The following is a 20,673-nucleotide window of genomic DNA, read 5'->3' on the forward strand; positions in this document are numbered from 1 at the left end:
GACAAATTATTGTTTTTGTTGTTACTGTTATCTTCTGCTCTCAGTGTTGTCTACTTCTCGCTCTTTTCAGTTTGTTTATTTTAGTCTCTCTTTTTCATTTTGGAGGTTTTCCTCAAATATCAGGTGATTTTTAGCTGGCTGCCTAGAGTCAGACACTGAAGAGTTGATTTTTAAGTTCAGTGTATGTGAGTGCAATTGGAGGACTGGTGGGCTTCATTACACAGTGATCAAGGTGCAAACTAGCCTTTTGGAGTACCCCCAAATAATAATACCTGAAATTCTCTTCTCTATGTCCCTTTGGTTTCTCTACCATGCAGTCTTTCAATATCTTGCCCAAGGTATAGTGGAGGGGTAGGGGATATATACCTGTCACTGGTCTTATGGAATTAGGACTAGGGAATGGGCTGAAGGTAACAGAATTGAGCATATAGACTTTCATTTAAATTTGCATGTTCAGATCCATGCCTTGTTTCTGTCTTCTACTACACCTGTTATGGAGTGAATGGTGTTCTGCCAAAGTATGTGTTGAATTCCTGGCCCTTGGATCTGTGGATGTGATCCTGTTCAGAAATAGAGTTTTTCTTTTGTTACCTAAATGTGGTCATGCTAGTATAGGGTGGAACCTAAATCTAAACACTTCTGAGTTATAAAAAGACCAGAATTGACACACAGGCAAATGCACAGGGGAAGACAGATGCCATGTGAGAATAATCTATAAGCCAAGGAACCAAGGAGTGTGCAGGGCTACCGACAAGATAGGAATCAACACAGTTGATACCCAGATTTGTAGCTCCAGAATTGTGAGAAAGGAAATTTTCATTCTTTAAAGCCACCCACTTGTCAATTATTTTCATTACAGCAGCACTAGGTAACTTAGACAACCTATAAGTTCAAAGTTTTTCAGGTTCAGTTTCTTCAATGAATTCATTAATTTACCCCAAAATGATGAACTACTATATGCCAAGTGCTGTCCAAGGTACTGGGGGACATGGCAGTGGATGAAGCAAAGTCTTTGATCTCAGGGGCTTAGATTCTATTTGGGGGAGAAATACCAAAAAAAAAAAAAAAATCTACACAAATTAATATATATCACATGATATTGTTACAAAGAAGAATAAAATAAGGACAATAGAGGGTGGTAGGGCTTGCTCTTTTTGTAAATGTTAAAGGCCTCTCTGATAAGAGAACTAAAGGAAGTAAGGGAGCAAGCCATGCAAATATCTACTGAAAGAGCGTTCCCAGTAGAGGAAACAGCAAATGCAAGGCTCAGAGCAGGAGTGCACACCTGTGGGAGGGCAGGGGCTGTAGGTACTGAGGAAGGGGAGTTGGGCCTCCAATTGCTTTGTTTACAGAATTTCCTCTCCCAACCCTGTTTCCAGCCCTGAGTCTCACCCAGTGGCATATTTAACATATATGACACTCAGAATTGATCATTTTTAACAGTCCACCTCCTCTGTGCAACAGAATTATTTTCAGTAATAACCATGAAAGGAAAAATTGGGGAAAATGCAGAACAGGACTTCAAGTTCTCATGGACTCCAGACGTTCTGGAACCATGGAGGCTGGACAAACCCCTGAAACTGTTGCTCTGAGATAATCTTTAAAACTTAAACCAAAAATATCCCCTAAAGTCTTCTTAAAACCAAACAATAGTTTAGCTTAATTAGTAAAAAATGTCTGCCTTGAGCATTATGTTCTTTTAAGAAATATCTATATGGGATTAAATTGACAACACAGCAACTTGAAATATTAGATAAGAACCTTAAGGGGCAGTGAGTTTATGTTAATGGAGGAGGAACAACTCAGAAAAGGAGGGTGAAAATGGTTTCACAACTTGAAGAATGTAATCAATGTTGATGAATTGTACATGTAGAAAGTGTTGAACTGGTGTATGTTTTGCTGGGTATATTCTGAACAATGACAAAATAAATAAAATCTAAAAAAAATAGCCATGAAAGGAAACAATAATAATGACTAGAAAAGAAACATACAGTGAAAATTTTTTTATTAAGCTTTGTATGTATAATCAATAAAATAAATATTATGGTACTAAAATGGAAAATACTTTCAATTACATAAATATATTTTTTGAAAAGCAAACAAAACAAATATATTTCTACATATTGATTTATCACAGAATATGACATGGTTTATGCTTCCAATTCCTAACTTCTACGAATTTTTCAATGACTTCATAAAAATTTATCTTCTTTACATATTCATGTTCAACAAACAGTGTAGCCAGATATATTAGTTTATTTTGAATCATAGCTGATTAAAAACATTAATTTTAATTAAAAAATTTCTTTCATATGAAGAAAAGATATACAAGTATTTAGAAAATCTCGTAATTATGAGAATAAGATATTCAGAACAATCCTATTTTACAACAAATTCCAGAAATTGCAATACTGTCTATATTTTTTCCCTTGGGCTCAAGTCTACCAAAACCAAACCTTCTTGCCATCAAGTCTATTCCGATTTATAAGGGCCCTATAGGACAGAGTAGAACTGCCCGGTAGGATTTCCAAGGAGCAGCTGGTGGATTTGAACTGCTGACCATTTTTCTGATTAGCAGCCGAGCTCTTAACCACTGCACCACCAGGGCTCCTTAGCAGACTTCAAGTGTCGCCAGAGTTAAACAATTTCCACTTCATCTGGAAATCCAGATTTCTGCTAGATTTGTAAAAACTTCTGAAGTTTTTCTTTTGCAAAAATCAGAGTACCTCAATGAGTCATAGTGAGCATTTACATTATTTAAATTTTTGCTTTAGAATGAGTGTCCAGTTCTGGGTGAAAGTGCTCAACACTCAAATATTGCTGCTATGATTTTTTTTTAATTTAGAAGTTTTATTGTGTTTTTGATGGAAGTTTACACGGCAAATTAGTCTCCCATTTAACAATTTCAGCACGATTTGTTCAGCGACATTAGTTGCATTTTTCAGTGTGCCAACTTTCTTATTATTTCCATTCTGGTTGTTCCGTTTCCAGGAATCTAGTTTCCCTGTCCTCATGCCTTCTCGTCTTTTTTTTTTAGTAAATGTTGCCCGTTTGGTTTCATATAGATGATTTAGAGGAGCACATGCTCATGGATGATATTGTTTATTTTATGATCCAATCTGTTAATTAGCTAAAAGATGACCTCATGGAATAGTTTTGGTTCAAGGTTTAAAGAGTATCTAAGGACAATAGTCTTGGGGAGTCCTCCCATCTCAACTTGTCCGGTAAGTCTGGACTTTTTAAGAATTTGAGTTCTGTTCCACATTTTGCTCCCATAGTGAGTATCCATCTATTGTGTTCCTGATCAGAATGGTGAGTAGTGTAACCCACTGGGAATGGGTTCTGCCTGCTGCAACCCCTCGAGTCAATTGAGAGATGCGTGGACTTTGAGAAAGAGAAAGTGGACTTTATTGCAAGCTGGTCAAGCAAGGAACTCGGAGACTAAATCTCAAAGCCAGCTCCCCGAAGTTGGGGATTTTAGGGCAGTTGTGCGGTTTGGGACAGGGAAATTATGCATGATTCATGAAGTTTCTGGGAATAGGCGAGCAATTTCAGGAACTAATTAACATACATAAGGGTGCAATAAGGGTGCAATATGACAACTGGGGGTATGACACATGAAGTTTATCTAAGGGCAGCTTCGCAACCTATTGTTCATGTCTGAATGGGCGGGCGGGGGAGTGGCAATTGATGAGTAGTGAAGCAGCCTTGAGTAGAGAAGCAGTAAGACGACCTTGCGTTGTTACACAGACGACACAGAAATGTCACATCAGGAACTCAGATAACCCGGCTGGGATCGGAGGAGGAGGGAATAGTTTAACCCCGACGGTTACACTCCAGAAGGGGGAACAGTTTAACCCTGTCAGTTACAGTAGTAGCATCTGGGCACCATCGAGTTCTTCTGGCCTCAGGGTAAATGAGGTCCAGATTCGTGCAGTCTATTAGTCCTGTTTCTTCTCTGAGTCTAAAATACCATAGGTGTATCTTAGATGGCTGCTCGCAAGCTTTTAAGACCCCAGATGCTACTCATCAAACTAGGACGTAGAACATAAACTTTATGTATTATATTATGCCAATTGACTGAGTTGTCCTATGGACGATGGTTCTGAGCCTTCAGATCCCATAAACCAATCCTTAGAGGTGTTTGGTTTAAGTCTAAGAAATATTCATGTTTGTGCCCACTATGTGCTTTATTGTATATATGAATATATGTGGATGCATATGCTTGCATATATATACACCTGCATGTAGATACATCTATATATGCCCACATATATACATACATATACATGCCTATACACTTGTTTGCATACACACATACACATGTGTACACACTCCTATTAATAAGTTGTTGTTGTACCATTGTGTATGTCATAGATTTACCAAAAACGTCTTTTTTCTTGCGTACTTCTTAGTGACATCATTTACCTTGGTCAAGCTGTTCATACTTCTCCCACATTTGGTGTTATATTTCCCATCACCAGAAATAATAAGTGCCTATTAAGAGCTTAGCTACTAACCAAAAGGTTGGCAGTTTAAATCCACCAGCTGCTCCTTGGAAACCCTATGGGGCAGTTCTACTCTCTCCTATAGGGTCGCTATGAGTCGGAATCAACTCCACGGCAATGGTTTTGTTTGTTTGTTTTTTACTATCTAGAGAGTGATTTCCACCCCCACCTCCACCCACCTATCCCTGGTAACCACCAGTAATTATTGATTTCAATCTGTATACCTATTCTTGTCTTTTTATAATGAGATCATGCAGTATTTGCATTTTCGTGATTGACTTTATTTCACTCAGTACAGTGTCCTCCAGATTCATCCATGTTATAATATATGTTGAGAACTCATCATTATTCTGTATGAGTGTATAGTGTTCCATGGTGTGTATGTACCACATTTTGTTATGCATTCATCCGTTGATGGGCACTTAGATTGTTTCCATCTTTTTGCTATTGTGAATAGTGCTGCAATGAACATAGGTGTGCAATGTCTGATTGTGTCTTTAGTATTAGATCTCTAGGGTATATACCTAGAAGTGGGATTGCTGGATCATAAGGTAATTTTATTGCTAGTTTTTTGAGGAAGCACCATATTGTTTTCCATAGTGGTTGTACCATTTTACAATCCCACTAGCGGTGGGTAAGTGTTCCAATCTCTGCACATCCTCACAGCATTTGTTGTTTTCTGTTTTTTTGATCAGTGCCATTTAGCAGGAGTAAGATGACATCTCACTGTGGTTTTGATTTGCATTCTCTAAGGAGCCCTGGTGGCGCAGTGGTCAAGTGCTCAGCTGCTAACCGAAAGGTTGGCAGTTCGAAACTGCCAGTCTGCTTCCTGTGGCAGTCTGCTTCTGTAAAGATTATAGCCTTGGAAACCCTATAGGGAAGTTCTACTCTGTCCTGTAGGGTCTCTGTGAGTGAGAACTGACTCAACAGCAATGGGTTTGGTTTTTTTAATGGGTAATGATTGTGAACATATTTTCATGTGTTTGTTGGCCACTTGGATGACCTCTTTGGTGAAGTGTCTGTTCATATCTCTTACCCATTTTTAATTGGGTAGTTTGTCTTTTTGTTGTTGAAGTTTTCTGTATATTTTAGAGATTAAACCCTTATCAGATATGTCATTCCCAAAGATTTTTTCCCAGTCTGTAGGTTGTCTTTTAATTAGGTCCTTTTAAAAATTAGGTCCTATAGTTTTGTCCCTATGTTTTTTTCCAAGAACTTTATAGTTTTAACTTGAACATTTCGGTCTTTGATCCATTTTGAGTTAGTTTTTGTGTACAGTGGAGATGTGCATGCTGTTTGCCCCTATGTTTTTTTTTCTGGCAATGTATGACCAGGTGCTCTTGTAATGTAACTTTGTATTCTTCTTTGAAAGTTGATCCTTTTTTCTATGTACATGTCAATTCTTTCACATTATATTGTTGCATTGTTACTGGTCTTCTCCACAAATTTTGTGCACAGATCTTCAAGGAGCAATTTTGAAGTTTGATGTTTTACTGTACATTGTTAAAGTCTAAATATGGCTGTTTGAGAATATTTTTATGTCTGATTATCTAAAAGTTTGCACCAAAAACAAACAAAAACCAAGCAACTCAATTATATCTCTGATATAGTGTCCTAATTTCCTGATTCCTTCTTTAGTTTTAAGATAATTAACACTTAAAAAATTTAATATTAAATATTTTCAATAATCAGTAAAATATTTCACACCAGAAACCAAAAACAAAATTGTATCTTTGATGCAATATTTAATTTTCTTGATTCTTTCTTTAGTTTTAAGACAATTAACAATTCGGATAAATTTTAATATTAAATATAACTCGATACTCAGTAAAATATTTCATGTGGGAATTAAAATTTGTGTATACCAAACAAAATATTGCACCTCGTTTGCACTCTATAAACACAGAAACTTTAAACGGTCACTTAGAATGATGGAATTGAAGTAACTAATGTTCTGTGTCTTTGTCTTTACCATCACTGTGCTATTACTGTTTATTTCAAATCTATTGTTTAAACGAAGGACTATGCAGTAATACCGGATTTGGAGACAGGAACTGCACCTAAAGGGAGCTGGAACAATTCTGACACAAACTTAACTCTAGAAAAGAGCAGGCATAGCATAGTCAGTATGTCGGGAGCTGATTGTATAACTGGGAGTTCTCTGAATTAAATCCCGTGCAGGATAAATGCTTATTAAACAATAAGTAATGAAGTGCTAATTTGAGGCACATATATGTAAATATATATGTTTATACATATATATACATATATCAAATAAATAAATAAACCCTTGCCTTTGAGTCGATTCTGAGTCATAGCAACCCTATAGGACGCAGTAGAACTACCCCATATGGTTTCCAAGGCCGTAATCTTTACAGAAGCAGACCGCCACATCTTTCTGCCACAGAGCAGCTAGTGGGTTCAAACCACTGACCCTTCAGTTAAGAGCCGAGCTCTTTAACCACTGTGCCACCAGGGCTCCCTATACATACATATACATATACATAAGTATATATATGTATATAAATGCAAATACATAAATACTATACATCCATATCTACCACTCATCTATCAGTTTATTGTACTGTGGTGACTTGCATGTTTCTTTGATGCTGGAAATTATGCCATGGGTATTTCAAATACTAGCAGGGTCATCCAAGGTGGACAGGTTTCAGGGAGCTTCTAGACTAAGACAGACTAGGAAGAAAGGCCTGGTGATCTACTTTTGAAATTTAGCCAATGAAAACCCTTTGAATAACAAAAGAACATTGTCAGATTCACTTGCTTTGGACATGTCATCAGGAGGGGTCAATTGTTCAAGGAGGACATCATGTTGGATGAAGCAGAGGGCCAGCGAGGGCAAGAGAGACCTTCTATGGGATGGATTGGTACAATAGCCACAATGATGGACTCAAACATGCCAGCGATCTTGAGGATGATGCAGGACCAGGCATCGTTTCCTTCTTTTGTACACAACTTGATGGCTGCTATCTGTCTATCTATCTGTCTGTCTGTCTGTCTACCATCTATCTGTCTAATCTATCATTTGTCCATCCAATCATCCATCCGTCCGTCTATCCATCCATCCATCCACCCATCTTGGCTATCATGAAGTGTGCATCTTCCCCTCCTTGCTTAATCTACCCTTTTATATATAATCTCAAAAGAGATTGACTTAAGACACAGCCTGCACTAATACTGCCTCATTAACATAACAAAGAAAACCCATTCCCAAAGGGAATTATACCCACAAGCGTAAAACCTGTTGCTTTCAAGTCGATGTCAACTCATAGAGACCCTATAGGAAAGAGTAGAAGTGCCTCATAGGGTTTCCAAGGAGTGGCTGGTGGATTTGAGATGCTGACCTTTTGGTTAGCAGCTGAGCTCTTAACCACTGTAACACAAGGGCTCCACAACCACAAGTATGGGGGTTAGAATTTACAACACATATTTTTGGGGGACACAATTCAATTCATAACACTATCTATCATTAACGGAAACCACAGTAATGGTTTAGGACCTACCTTAAGAAAATATTCTTTTTCAAGAAGGAGTATTTTATTACTGACAATGTTTAAAATTGCTAGTTCAGGATGGTAATCAAAAGTAGACTGATTTTCAGTTGGTTTTAATGTTATTTTAACATTCTCTTCAGACAGTGCCCCCCTTCTGGCCTGCACAGGGCTTTTGCTGTGCCTTCCTTTGGACCACAGCGGCCCTCACCCCTCTTCCCTGGAGTCTCTCTGGAATTCAGCCGTGTGAATCGCTCACTGCTCATTGCCTCCTCTCTGCAGCAACACTCTCTACTCTCTGTTGTTTAAAGCTCCTGGAAAAGGGGGGAAGCCAGAAGATGCTATTCAGCACCATTTGCTATTTTCCTTTACTTCCGTTGAAAGAGGACAACCTTAGGGCACTCATGTAAGGGAAGTGGCCTAGCTGGAGCCTGTGGACGTTTGTAGTGGGAAACGTTGTGAGTCAGTGTGGGGAGGAGGAAATAGAGTCTGACAGACCTGGGTTCCCATCACGGCTCTGCTGAGCACCAGCTTTGTGAACTTGGGCAAATTATTCAATCTTTCTGGAACCTCATCTGTGAAGTGAGAATAAAAGTAGCACCTGAGAGGATTGTTGTGTGGATTAAATGAGATAATGTATGTGGAAAGTACTCTATAAGCTGTAAAACAGTAAAATTTATTCACAGAGTTAAGGAAACCAGAGCTTCCCTCCTGCCCCTATATGTCTTCTACAATTATGTTAGCATAGAATAATGGTCAATTTATAGTGTGCATTTACCATGGTATAAGAAGTGCTCACCAACTGGCTCTTTTTGAAAAACATGCTCATTTTCTAGTGCCTGGAAACAAAATTGACACCAAAGTCTAGGTTATATGACCATTTGTATAATGAAGTTTGAGGTAAGCTGTTAGATCTCCTACTTAAAGGTATGCAGTGAGTTAGAACTGGCGATTTAGTTAACATTTGTTTCTATAACACAAATTCAATTCTCAGAAGTATTGAAGGCCTATCATTTTCATTCCCTTAATGAGAAAGAAGTATATTTCCTGTTCTGTCTGCACAAACAGGACCCTCTGCTAGGAAGGAATCCAACGGTAGCCTACCAAGAAAGTGTTTGCATGGACTACATCTAAATATAGTGTTTGCTTTGTTGATAAATATTCCATCCCATAGATCAAAGGGTGTCATAGGCTGAAGGGATTTGGCAAGAATATCTTGTTGCTCTTTCCTATTCGCACTTCTCCACTGTGTGGAAGATGGTGTTCTGTTTTCTCCCCTACTTCTCCATCCTTCCCTCTCTCTTGTTTTCGAAGAAGATTCCATTAGCAAAAGAGCTTCTTCGGCTATCTTCAGAAACCCCTTGCTGTATTTATTGCCCTAATTTTAGGACAGCCTACATTTTCTGAAAACCTGCTTGCTGCTGTTAAGATTTTTGAAGGGATAGAGCTGGATTTTCTAAAATGAGGGAAATGTGGGGATAATAGATTGGTGGTGGTGCGGGGGCGGGGGTGTCAAGGGTTTGGTTTGGGACACATTAAGTTTGAGATACCTGTCACGTGGGGATGTTGTCAGGCTGTTAGACACATGAATTTGGAATTAAGGGAGTTTTAGCTTCATTAGTTATTGGGTGAATTTGCTTATGTGCAACATTATAAGGCAAGCAGAGAGCACGGCTGGCTTGAGTAGGCCTCCCCTGACATTAAATTCCGTCTGCTGCCCTCAGCTACCCAGAGTACCCCTGCACTGCAGGCCTAACCTTCCACCCTTCATGATTAAGGATCTATGCTTTAGTACTTCCTTTCCCACTTCAAAACTGAAATTGTCATGCCAGGGTTTGAGGCTACCAACAAAAGACACAGATCACAGATGGGCAGTGGAACAAGGCTTTACTCACATAGAGAAGAGACAGAGCAAGGTCAGTTTCAATTGTGGGCACCAGTCTCCCATGGCCAGTGTGTCGCCTCCTGTAACATGGGCAGGGCAGGTGTTATGCATGCATCCCCCTTATGCTGCAAATGAGAAGAACACTGTTCCCTCCCTGCTGGGAAGAAATATAGAAGTGAGGCTGGCCAGGTGCCATATGGTGCCTGCACATGAGCAGGACAGAGAAAGTTACTGTGGGCCCAGAACAGTGAGGAAGGCTCCCTGATAAGGAGAAGGAACTGGGAGAGAGAGACCCAATTCCCAGCCTCCACTATTATGTGGCCCAGACGGGAGACGCAGAGTCTGAGGCAGACTGTCCTCCCAACCGAGATGTTGGAGTATTGTTCAGCAAATGTTCACTCACCTCCCCCAACTACTTGGGGCAGGGTATATTCCCTGTGACACTGACTTTGGGCTTGGCCTCATGACTTGCTTTGGTCAATGGCATGTGAGTGGCCATGACGTGCAGGGAGGTTTCAAATGTGCATGCACAATTTCTATGATTCTGTGCTCAGGTGACCCCTCCCCTCCACAGCGAGAAGAGCATCCCCACAGTACTGCCTTTCAGCCTGGGCTACAGCCCTCAGAGTGGTGCCAAGCCCAGGCAGATCCTCAGCAGCGGCAGAACCACTCAGCTGAGTCCAGCCAAAATCAGCCAATGTGTAATCACTTGCAGACAAGTGATCATGTGCAAATGCTTGCTTGTGTTGCAGATCACCGGGTGTGAGGTGATTTTTTTTATGCAGCATTAATTGTGGCAAAGCTGAATAAGAAAAAAGACCAGCTGCCCTATGTCCATTCTATTAGGGTCTTACTAGGTGACTTACTGGCTAGTCACGTAAGTTAATTCTATTTAAAGAATTAATGGGCTATACGAGCTCAATGGATGACTCTAACCAGATACTGATTTTGAACTTCAAATAGGGTTTTTTGGAGATGGTATGCTATGTCTCAAAAGACTCTACCAGGATTTTCCAATGACCAAAGTGGTAGGATAGTGGCTGGAGACAAGTGCCCCAAAACACTTTTGAAGACACTTTTCTACTCCCCCACGCAAGGGGATGCTTAGAGGCCTGATGTAGACTGGACTGCAGGTAAAGCAACTTGAATCATAGAAATTCCTACTATTGTTGTTGCTGTAAACTTGGAGCTGTAGTGAATCTAGACTTTAATTTGAAGAACCTCAAAAATAACAAATTATAGAAGAACATCACACGTGATGAATAAATCATTTTTGATTTTTAGTTTTTAATATTAAATGTTTAAAAAAATTCCTAGACTTACATATGGGAGAGATAGCCTGGTACAGATGCAGTGGTAGGTATATTGAATTCTTATCATGCTCTTTAATATATAAAGAATTGTTACAATCGATTTCTTCGTAAGTGAAGTATAAAGTAACCTGGCAACAGCCTTCAAGAGTCTTAGAATTCCCTATGGTTCAGTTGTTTGGAAATACGTAGTATTTCCTGCAAACATGTATTATTCATTTTAATGTTAATAAAATCATCTGTATAATATACATTTCCGAGTTCCCATAAAAGTTACAAGAGTTTCTATTTTTAGTTTTGGTTTTTCTGCTTGCTGACTTGTTATCAGAAATCCACACTGGACTCTCTGCCAGGTCGTGGACAGGGAACTGAAGTGCCCTCGTTATTGATTCTTTGCTTTGTGTTGCTGTTTGATTGATTGATCTGGCCACATTTCTCAGTTGAAAGCAGTCGCTCTCAGTTCCATTAGCTAATTCTATGGCCACTGGTGCCCATGTGCAGTCCCAGATGAGATTCGGCGACAGCCTGCCCCTGCCTGCTCTGAAATGGAGTCATCACCCCTGCTCTTCAGCCATGGCTCTTTGTAAGATGTTAGATCAATGTTTGCTGCCTGGCTCCCTCCTAGAATTCTACCATGATGCCTTGTGAAGAAGAGACACTTTGCCAATGGGATGCTTGTTATATGCTGCTTTTAGGTGTAGTCAAGAGTCAGTTTATCTATCAGTCTAAAAAATGTGGGAATTTCTTGATTTGAGCCCTATCTCTCTCTCTACTACAGCCATATCTTGTCATACATATTGACATAAATGCACACTTGATACACTGGATATGTTTCTGCTCATCTCTCTATATCTGTTTATAATATCTCTATCTATCTACTTTATGCACTTGTTCCCCAAAACTCTACGGCAAGGGTATCAATCTTGAAGCCCCACAGAGCCCAGGTGAATAATATAAATGAGCAAGGGGCCAATGTGAATACATGTGCAGACTCACGAATTGGCTGGAGGATGTAGCCACATCTAGGGCTCGGCAGATTTTTGTGTTGAAATGCAAGCCCAATATTGCTGGAAGCTTCTGTCTTTCGAGAGAAGTCAGAAATCCATACAGGTAGTCCTTGACTTATGACAGGGTTCCATTCCAACGACTCTGTGGTAAGTCAGTTCTGATGTAAACTGAATACCTCATTTTTTTTTTTTTTAGTTTTCATTATTATTGTCTTTTATTATCAGTATCTTTATAAATCCTATCTTTATTTGTCTTTGGGTTGGAAACATTGCATATAAACTTACAGATATATTTTAATGCATACATACATACTACATAAAAAAATACACAAATCATCAAAATTTACTCCGATGATGAAGGAGAGTTGGATAATATTGGCATTTTGTCAATTGCAGTAATAACTCCACTTACAGAAGGTCCTGGATCATCTGGATTATCCCTAGGAATGGGGATGGCATTTCTAGTCAAAAAATTAGTGACAGTTGTCTGTATGATCCTTTTCTTTGTTCTTCATATATTTTGTGGTAACTACTCACTGCTTCCTGAATCTGCCTATTGACTTTAGCAAAGCGATCAGCATTTAGGTCATGTTTTCAAGCAACTGAAGCCACTGATTTAGTTTAGAAAAAAAATTCCAGCTAATCCTTTCACTGTAATTTTTTTTGACTTCTTTCCTTCCTCTTCCCCATTATTATTTTTTCTTCTTCAGTATTTCTTTCCTCTTCAAAATCCATTGAGTCCTGATCTATCAATTCCCCTTCTTTGTCATCTATGAGCTGTTCCACATCGGTGATATCAAGTTCTAAATTCAGCATTCTTGCCATATGCACAATTTTCCCAAAAATCTCTGCCATCATATTAACCTGATCAAATGTTTGGAGCATGTTCACTTAACTCAGCAATTTTTTTCTGTATCTCCTGCATGCGTTTTCCTTTAACTTCCTCCCAGGAAGATGCAGTGTTCCAGATACACTGATAGTTTTAAGTGCAGTTCTTCATAACTCGAATACACCGTAAATCGGGGACTACCTGTATTTTTATGAGAAATTTCTCAATTTAAAAATGCTGGCTAAAATGCCTTTAACACGCAGTGCATATCAAATAACCTGTATCTTGCAAGCTGGGCTGCTGTGGTCTTTTGATTCCCAGGATCTAACACACTGTGGTAGCAGAATAGGCTTAAATAAATGTTGAACAGACACGTCAATCTTGGTGAGTGTCCAAGCCTTCAGTCTCTTGCCTGGGACCCCAAAGCTCGGAAGGGCCTGAGACCTTCTGAGTGATGAAGAATCTGGAGACTGGTGCAAACAGGAAACTGTAAGGTCTGTAAGCCCAGAAGCCACGCATGTCCAAGGCCAGAAAGTGGAGGGCAGACACGTTATGCTATTTTATATTCCTGATGATTCATTTGTGAATGTGGGTAAATCAGTTAACCCTAATCCATATCATTGTGTCAAAAAACCTAAAGCAAACCCATTGCCATTAAGTCGCTTCTGACTCGTAGACCCTATAGGACAGAATAGAACTGCCCATAGGGTTTCCAAGGCTGTAATCCTTTTGGAAGCAGATTGCCACATCTTTCTGGTGGTTTCGAACTGGTGACCTTTCAGTTAGCAGCCAAGCTCTTAACAACTTCACCATCAGGGCTCCTTAATCCTAATCCATATCAACACATTAGGATTACTTAATTAACATTGAGAGTGATAGCAGTAACTTTGATGGAGTAAGTTCAATTTTTATTCCTTGCTTGACTAAGGTATAAAATTGGCAAGCCCAACAGTGTACACCAGGTGTCAGAAAACTGTCTCATGGGCCAAATCTTGCCTGCTGCCTGTTTTTGCAAATAAAGTTTAATTGGAGGACAGCCATATTCCTTCGTTTATGTATTATCTGTGGCTGCTTTTGCGCTCCAACAGTGGAGTTGAGTCTTTGCAACCCTATGGCCTGCAGAGCCTAAAATATTTACAGAAGAATTTCTGACTCCTGGTTGAGATGCTCTTCAGAGGAAATAATTGTTCAAGCTTGGCTGACCTGCCATGATGGTGATGATGGCTGTGATGGTTGATTTTATGTGTCAGCTTGGCTAGGCCCTGGTTCCCAGCAGTTTTTCCGAACATAAGACTAGTTCCTGTTCCATAATTTAATACAATGTAATACAACCACCGTCCATAACGTAATGTGATGCAATCAATCAATCAGTTGAAAGGGGAGTTCCTTAGGGTGTGATCTGCCTTCAGATTATAAATAGATATTTTGGCAGAACTCTTTCTCTCGACTCCGTACTCTTCTCGTTGCCTGATGGGATCTGTAGATATTGGGACACGAGCCAGTGGAAGTCCCCAGCCTGCCGCCTGAACTACAGATAGTGGACTTGCCAGCCTCCATAACTGTGTGAGCCAATCCCAGAAGTAAATCTCTTTCTCTCTCTTACTCTCTCTCTCTCTCTGTATATATACTTCTCACTGATTCTATTTCTCTAGAGAACCTTTGACTAAGACAAAGGTGATGATGATGATAAAGATATCATTTTTTGAGCACCTGCTTATATTCTAGGCACAGTGCTAAGATTATATATATATTATTTTGTTTTATCTTCACTACCTTGTAAGTTAGAGACTATTATTATTCTCATTTTATAAGTGAGAAAACAGATTCAGAGATGTCAAGTGACTTGTCCAAGGTCACAAGACTATAAATGGTAGAGCTGGGATTTAAGTCCAGTTCTGTCTGCCTCCAAATTTCACTTTATTAACCATACCTTTGCACGTGAACCTGGACAGATTTCTAGTTTTAGAAATTTGAAGACAAACACCATCAGCTAAGAGAAAGAGTGAGCACTAAAGACGGCAGAGGTGGTTAAGTGGGCACCAGAGGTTGAATCCATCCAGGTGTGAGACCAAATGATACCTCTTGGTGCCGTAAATTCAATCTTTTAAACAAAGAACTGTGTACCCTTCATTCAAGGGTAGCATAGGGATTATGAGTGTATCCTCAAACCTTCACTTCTGATTCTTCAGGGAGCAAGATTGATTGAATGTATTGGGATTCAAAAATTTGGCCAAGTAGGAATGTCGCCTAGGTGGGGCTGGAAACGGGGAGTGGTCAGACAGAGGGGTCTAGGGGAGCTGCGAAGACTATGCTTGGGTATGTGAAACCACCCAGGAAAAGCACTTGGTATGTTGCAGACTGGTCTACAAATATTGATTCATGTTGTGGTTGTCATTGATGTTATTAGTTTCGGTGGTGGTGGCGGCGGGAATTGCATGCAAAGGAGACTATAGCCAGTGGAGCAGAAACAGAAGCATCAGTTAAGGAAACGGTCAGTAGTTGAAGGGGCAGAGAAGGACTAGCAGAGTTCAGTCAAAGACAGCAGAGAAGTTGACAAGAGAGATAGCTGAAGGGTTGTCCTGTAATTTAGCTGGAGTGGCAAAAAATTACCAACTACTTCAACTAGATAGCAATACCAGAGCATGCATGGGCATAAAGGCATTAGAAAATGGGCAACTTTATAAATCCCAGCCTGACAGAGCTTTCATTCTAAAGGAGATCTTTCACAGTCCAAACGGACTGCTTCCAGAAGAGCCCTAGGTAAAATCATTCAGTAGACAAACTTGTTCTCAGAGCCTTTCCCCTCCTGCGGTCGTTCCCCACAGACCCCAGACACATGGCCTTGGGTAGGTTATTTGATAATTATTTGGGTAAGTCATGTGATAATTATTTACCATTGGGCATTTTACAGATTGCAAATTGCTTTCACATACATACTCTTACAATACATGGAGTAGACATGGCTTGTTTTTCCAATTTCATTGTATTTTTTACATTTTGATTTATCTTAAACCACCAAACTAAACCCTTTGCCGTCGAGTTGATGCTGACTTATCAAGACCTATAGAACAGAGTAGATCTTAGCAGTGGCCATTTAAGCAGCGGATATTCCTCTTATTGACTGCCCAGAAAATCTTTTCATTCATCTTGTGGTCAGAAGTCTTGGTCAAATTTTTTTTTTAATTAAAATATTTCATTGTGGTTTTGGTGAAAATTTACACAGCAAATTAGGTTTCCATTTAACAATTTCTACACAATTTGTTCAGTGACATTGGTCACATTTTTTCGCTGTGTGAACTTTCTCATTATTTCCATTATGGTTGTTCTGTTTCCAGTAATCTAGTTTCCCTGCCCCCTTGCCTTCTTGTCTTTGCTTTTGAGTAAATGCTGACCATTTGATATTACAGAGATGATTTTTTAAAGGCGCATAGTACTCACAGATGATAAAACCAAACCCAGTGCCATCGAGTCAATTTGACTCATAGCGACCCCATAGGACAGGGTAGAACTGCCCCATAGGGTTTCCAAAGAGCAGCTGGTGGATTCGAACTGCTGACCTTTTGGTTAGCAGCCGAGCTCTTAACCACTACGCCACCAGGGCTCCAAAAAAACAGGGAATGCTTTACGAATTTGCAAGTCATCTGTGCGCAGGGGCCATGCTAACTTTCTCTGTATCGTTCCAGTTTTTAGTATATGTGCTTATTTTATGAGAAATATATTTTTTAAGTGAACTTTTGGCACCTAAAATTTGAATAGCAACTGTCTGATAGGGGAAAGGTTGGCAGAAGTGGATCATTTTCATAAGTTCTTAAAAACATCAAGAAAAATGCTCTGCAGCAGATAAAACCTAGAATTCACCAGAATATCTTACTAAATAGAAGGTTATTAACAAGAGGAAGCAAAGGATTTCACAGATAATTCAGAAAACTAATTGGGACTCCCAGGTAATAACTTAGCACCTCTCTGATAAAAAAAAAAAAAAAAAAAGAAAGAAAGAGAAAAGAAAAAAAAGCAAGCAGGAAGTAAAATGGTATCAGAAAGAAAATTTAGATTAAAGTAACCTGTAAAAGCTTTTGATGCAATAATGTCCTAGGGTGAGCCATCTCTGGGGGCCATTAAATCTTCAAATATGCTTTGGACTTTAAAGTCATCCTAATGGTAAGATTTAATTTTTAAAAATTCTGTTTGTAGAAAAACACCAGGCCCACACTAAGTGGTAATTCACTGCTACAAGGGATTGAAGGAAGTCGCCAGGTTGTACCTCCGTGATTGTATGTCTAGCTTTAAATGGTACCATTTTGAAAAATTAGTCATGATTATGAAGTGATTAGTTTACGTGCATGATTTATTTAAACCTGGTGCAGTGCTATTCAGCAGGGTGACCTACATATCATACACAGATTATTTGCCAAGTGCTAGACGAGTGCTAGGCTACCAGCATCTCCACACGGCTGCCTGCTATACAGACTCTGGATGATAAAGGGAGATATGACATAAATTCAGTTTTCTCACTGTGGAGATACAATCAGACAACAGAGGGAGTATGAGAGTACTGGGTGAATAGTTACATATAGTCAGTATCATTGGGTTTACAGTCTCCATAACTGGAAGTGCCAGAAGAGATGGGTAGAGGGCTAAATAAATAAAAAGAAACAAACCATCCCGGTCTTCTAGGTCGCTAGGTATGTCCACGGACATTCATGCTGACAGCAGAAGGTGAGCAGAAGTGAGGCGTGCTACTTCTAGGCCTCTCCTGGTCTCTGGCCTGACAGAGAGGAGCACCAGCCCCTTGCAAGCTGCATGTTGAAGTTGGAAGAACCACACAGAAGAGGTCAGGGTCCCTGAGTAGAGGACAGCTGCCTGATGGTTAGGAATATCCATTTTGGACATGAGCACATTTGGGCCGTTAAACTTTCTGAGGTTTGCTTGTGACAGTAGCTAGTTGACCTTAACATTTACACAGTGCCACCTCTCATCCTCACACACATTGTTAAGATAGAGACACAGATAGATAGATAGATAACATAACAAAAACCATTCGATGTCGAGTCTATTCCAACTAATGGCAGCCCCATGTGTATCAGAGTAGAACTGAACTTTATAGAGTTTTTGATGGCTGATTTTTTGGAAGCAGATTGTCAGGCCTTTCTTCTGAGGCACCTCTGGGTAGACTCAAACTGCCAACCTTTCAGTTAGCAGCCAATCATGTTAATAGTTTGCACCACCCAGGAACTCCAGGTAGATAGATAACTGCTCTTGAGTTGACTCCGACTCATGGTGACCTTTATGTACAACAGAACGAAACATTGCCTGGTTCTGCATTATCCTCACCGTCATCAGCATGTTCGAGTCCATTGTTTTAATTGTGTCAATCCATCTCACCAAAGGTCTCCCTCAACTGCTACTTCACCAAACATGATGTCCTCCTCTAGCAACCTCCTGATGACATGGCCAAAGCAAGCGAGTTGGACAATATTCTGTTGTGACCCATAAGGTTTTCAATTGGCTAAATTTCATAAGTAAATTTCCAGGCCTTTCTTCCTAGTCTGTCTTAGTCTGGAAGGTCCGCTAAAACCTTTCCAACCATGGGTGAGCCTGCTGGTATTTGAAATACTGGTGGCATAACTTCCAACATCACAGCAACATAGAAGACACAACAGCACAAGTGAACAGATGGTGGTGGCTATACCCATTGCTGTCGAGTTGATTTCAACTCATAGTGACCCTATAGGAGAGAGTAGAACTGCCCCATAGGGCTTCCGAGGAGCGACTGGTGGATTTGAACTGCCAACCTTTGGGTTAACAGCCAAACACTTAATCACTGCACCACGAGAGCTCCGTGGTGGCTACAACAACAATGACAAAAAGTTGCCAATGAGTCTATGGTTGGGTATAAATAGGGTCCTATAATACATCGGTTCATGGGCTCTGAGATTCCCACATTGTTAGCATACAATAGGTTCCTAACAAATGTCAAAAATTAGTGGCCAGCCAGCCTTTTATTTCCTGTGAGGATAGATAATGGAGATTCCTGGGATTTCCTTCTGGAGGTTTTTAAGCCTCTATAAATTTTTACTTTTTTTGTATGGCAAAGAGCCTCTTTAGTGTGCCTTTCTGTGAAGATATAAAACCAGGTCAAAACCAGATAAGCAGGTATAATTAGCTTCTTTATACCCACGCCCTGCCGTCGACCCTCAGGAGGACAAAGTTCTTGAGAGGTTCCTCAAGCCTTCTAGGTCGAATCACCTGGGTGTGTGGCTCCCCCTAGGCTCACCCTCATATCCTCATAGGCAATAGTTGCTACTGCTGCTGGGCAGTGGGTTTATGGGCATTTCTAAATTTTCTACAGTAAACATGTATTCTTTATCCAATAAGAAAAAAGGTCTGAGCTAAAATTCACAACATACTAAGTTGTAATTACGTTTACTAAGACTTTATTAACTCCATATTTTTTAATAGTTTGGATAAAATTTACCTGAGCTGAAGTTCATTAAGTTCCCTGGGTGGCACAAATGGTTTGCGCTCGACTGCTAACCTAAAGGTTGGCGGTTTGAACCCACACAGCGGCACCGTGGAGGAAAGACCTGGCAACCTGCTTCCATAAAGACTACAGCCAAGAAAACTCTGGTGTAGTTGTACTCTGTAACACATGGGGTCGTCATGAGTCAGAACTGACTCGACAGTAACAGGTTTTGTTATCTCCGTTGCCATAAAATCCACCCATTTAAAGTGTACAATTCATTGGATTTCAGTACATTCACAGAGTTGTGCAGCCACCATCACGCTGAATTTTAGAACAAACTTTTATTTTTAAAATCAAAAGTAGAGAATTGCATGTTCTGAAACCTTAGCTAGCTTTGGGAACACATCTGTTCTTCAGGGCAGTGCATCTCTGACCACACTTTCCTCTCTCCAGAGCCTCTATTGCTGAGGGCCCAGGAAGGCTCAGCAGGCGCAAGCTCTTCCAGACAGCTCCGCTGTGGCGCTGCGAGGCAGCCAGCTGTTCTCCTCACGCCCTCAGGCCCCAACTGACCGCATTCTGAAAGAAAGGGAAGGCTGGACACTGCAGAGGGCCATCGCCTTTTGCCCCCTTGGTCAGCAGCACACAGAGGTCCCAGTATATCTTCACTCTACTTTTACTCCTTAAAGGTGGGACAATAGAAAAATTCTTTAATGCTACTCAGACTGGCCTGTAGAGGGCAGACGATTCCCCAGGGAAAGCAGGGATGGCGACCCACATTTCCCAAAGCCACCTCCACAGTTTATCAGGAGGAATTCCTTTCTAGCGTTTTCTGTTCATGGGTCCCTTCCACGTTCGCTGCAGGTCATCCCAGTTCTGCAAATCTGCGTGGGGGTTTGTATTCTTTCTGGAAAGAAATCCCTCGAAGATGGTTGGTTTTTTTTTTTTTTTTCTTTTTCCTGGCTACCTCAGGTTTATGAGGAGCCCCACTGGGACTGCTCAGCACTGGAGGTGATTGGCCCCAGGCTCTCACTGCCCCAGCTTCCCCAAGGCTGAGAAGATCCTGCCTCACAGCAAATACCCGGACCCACTGACGCTCTCCGCTCTGCAGGTTTTGACCCATGTACTAGTTACTTGTTGTTATTGAGTTGACTCTGACTCG

The 20,673-nt window shown here is 40.4% G+C and overlaps 1 non-coding gene across 1 annotated transcript; it reads right to left on the bottom strand.

Moving 5' to 3' along the window:
* Nucleotides 1–16,657: 16,657 nt before the first annotated feature.
* On the bottom strand, nt 16,658–16,765 carry LOC111819939 (U6 spliceosomal RNA). The gene has a single exon (XR_002823508.1). It is a non-coding gene; the product is annotated as a U6 spliceosomal RNA (small nuclear RNA).
* Nucleotides 16,766–20,673: the final 3,908 nt, after the last annotated feature.

This window comes from Trichechus manatus, unplaced genomic scaffold, assembly GCF_000243295.1.
Source record: "Trichechus manatus latirostris isolate Lorelei unplaced genomic scaffold, TriManLat1.0 scaffold00021, whole genome shotgun sequence".
In the NCBI taxonomy this organism is placed as follows: domain Eukaryota; kingdom Metazoa; phylum Chordata; class Mammalia; order Sirenia; family Trichechidae; genus Trichechus; species Trichechus manatus.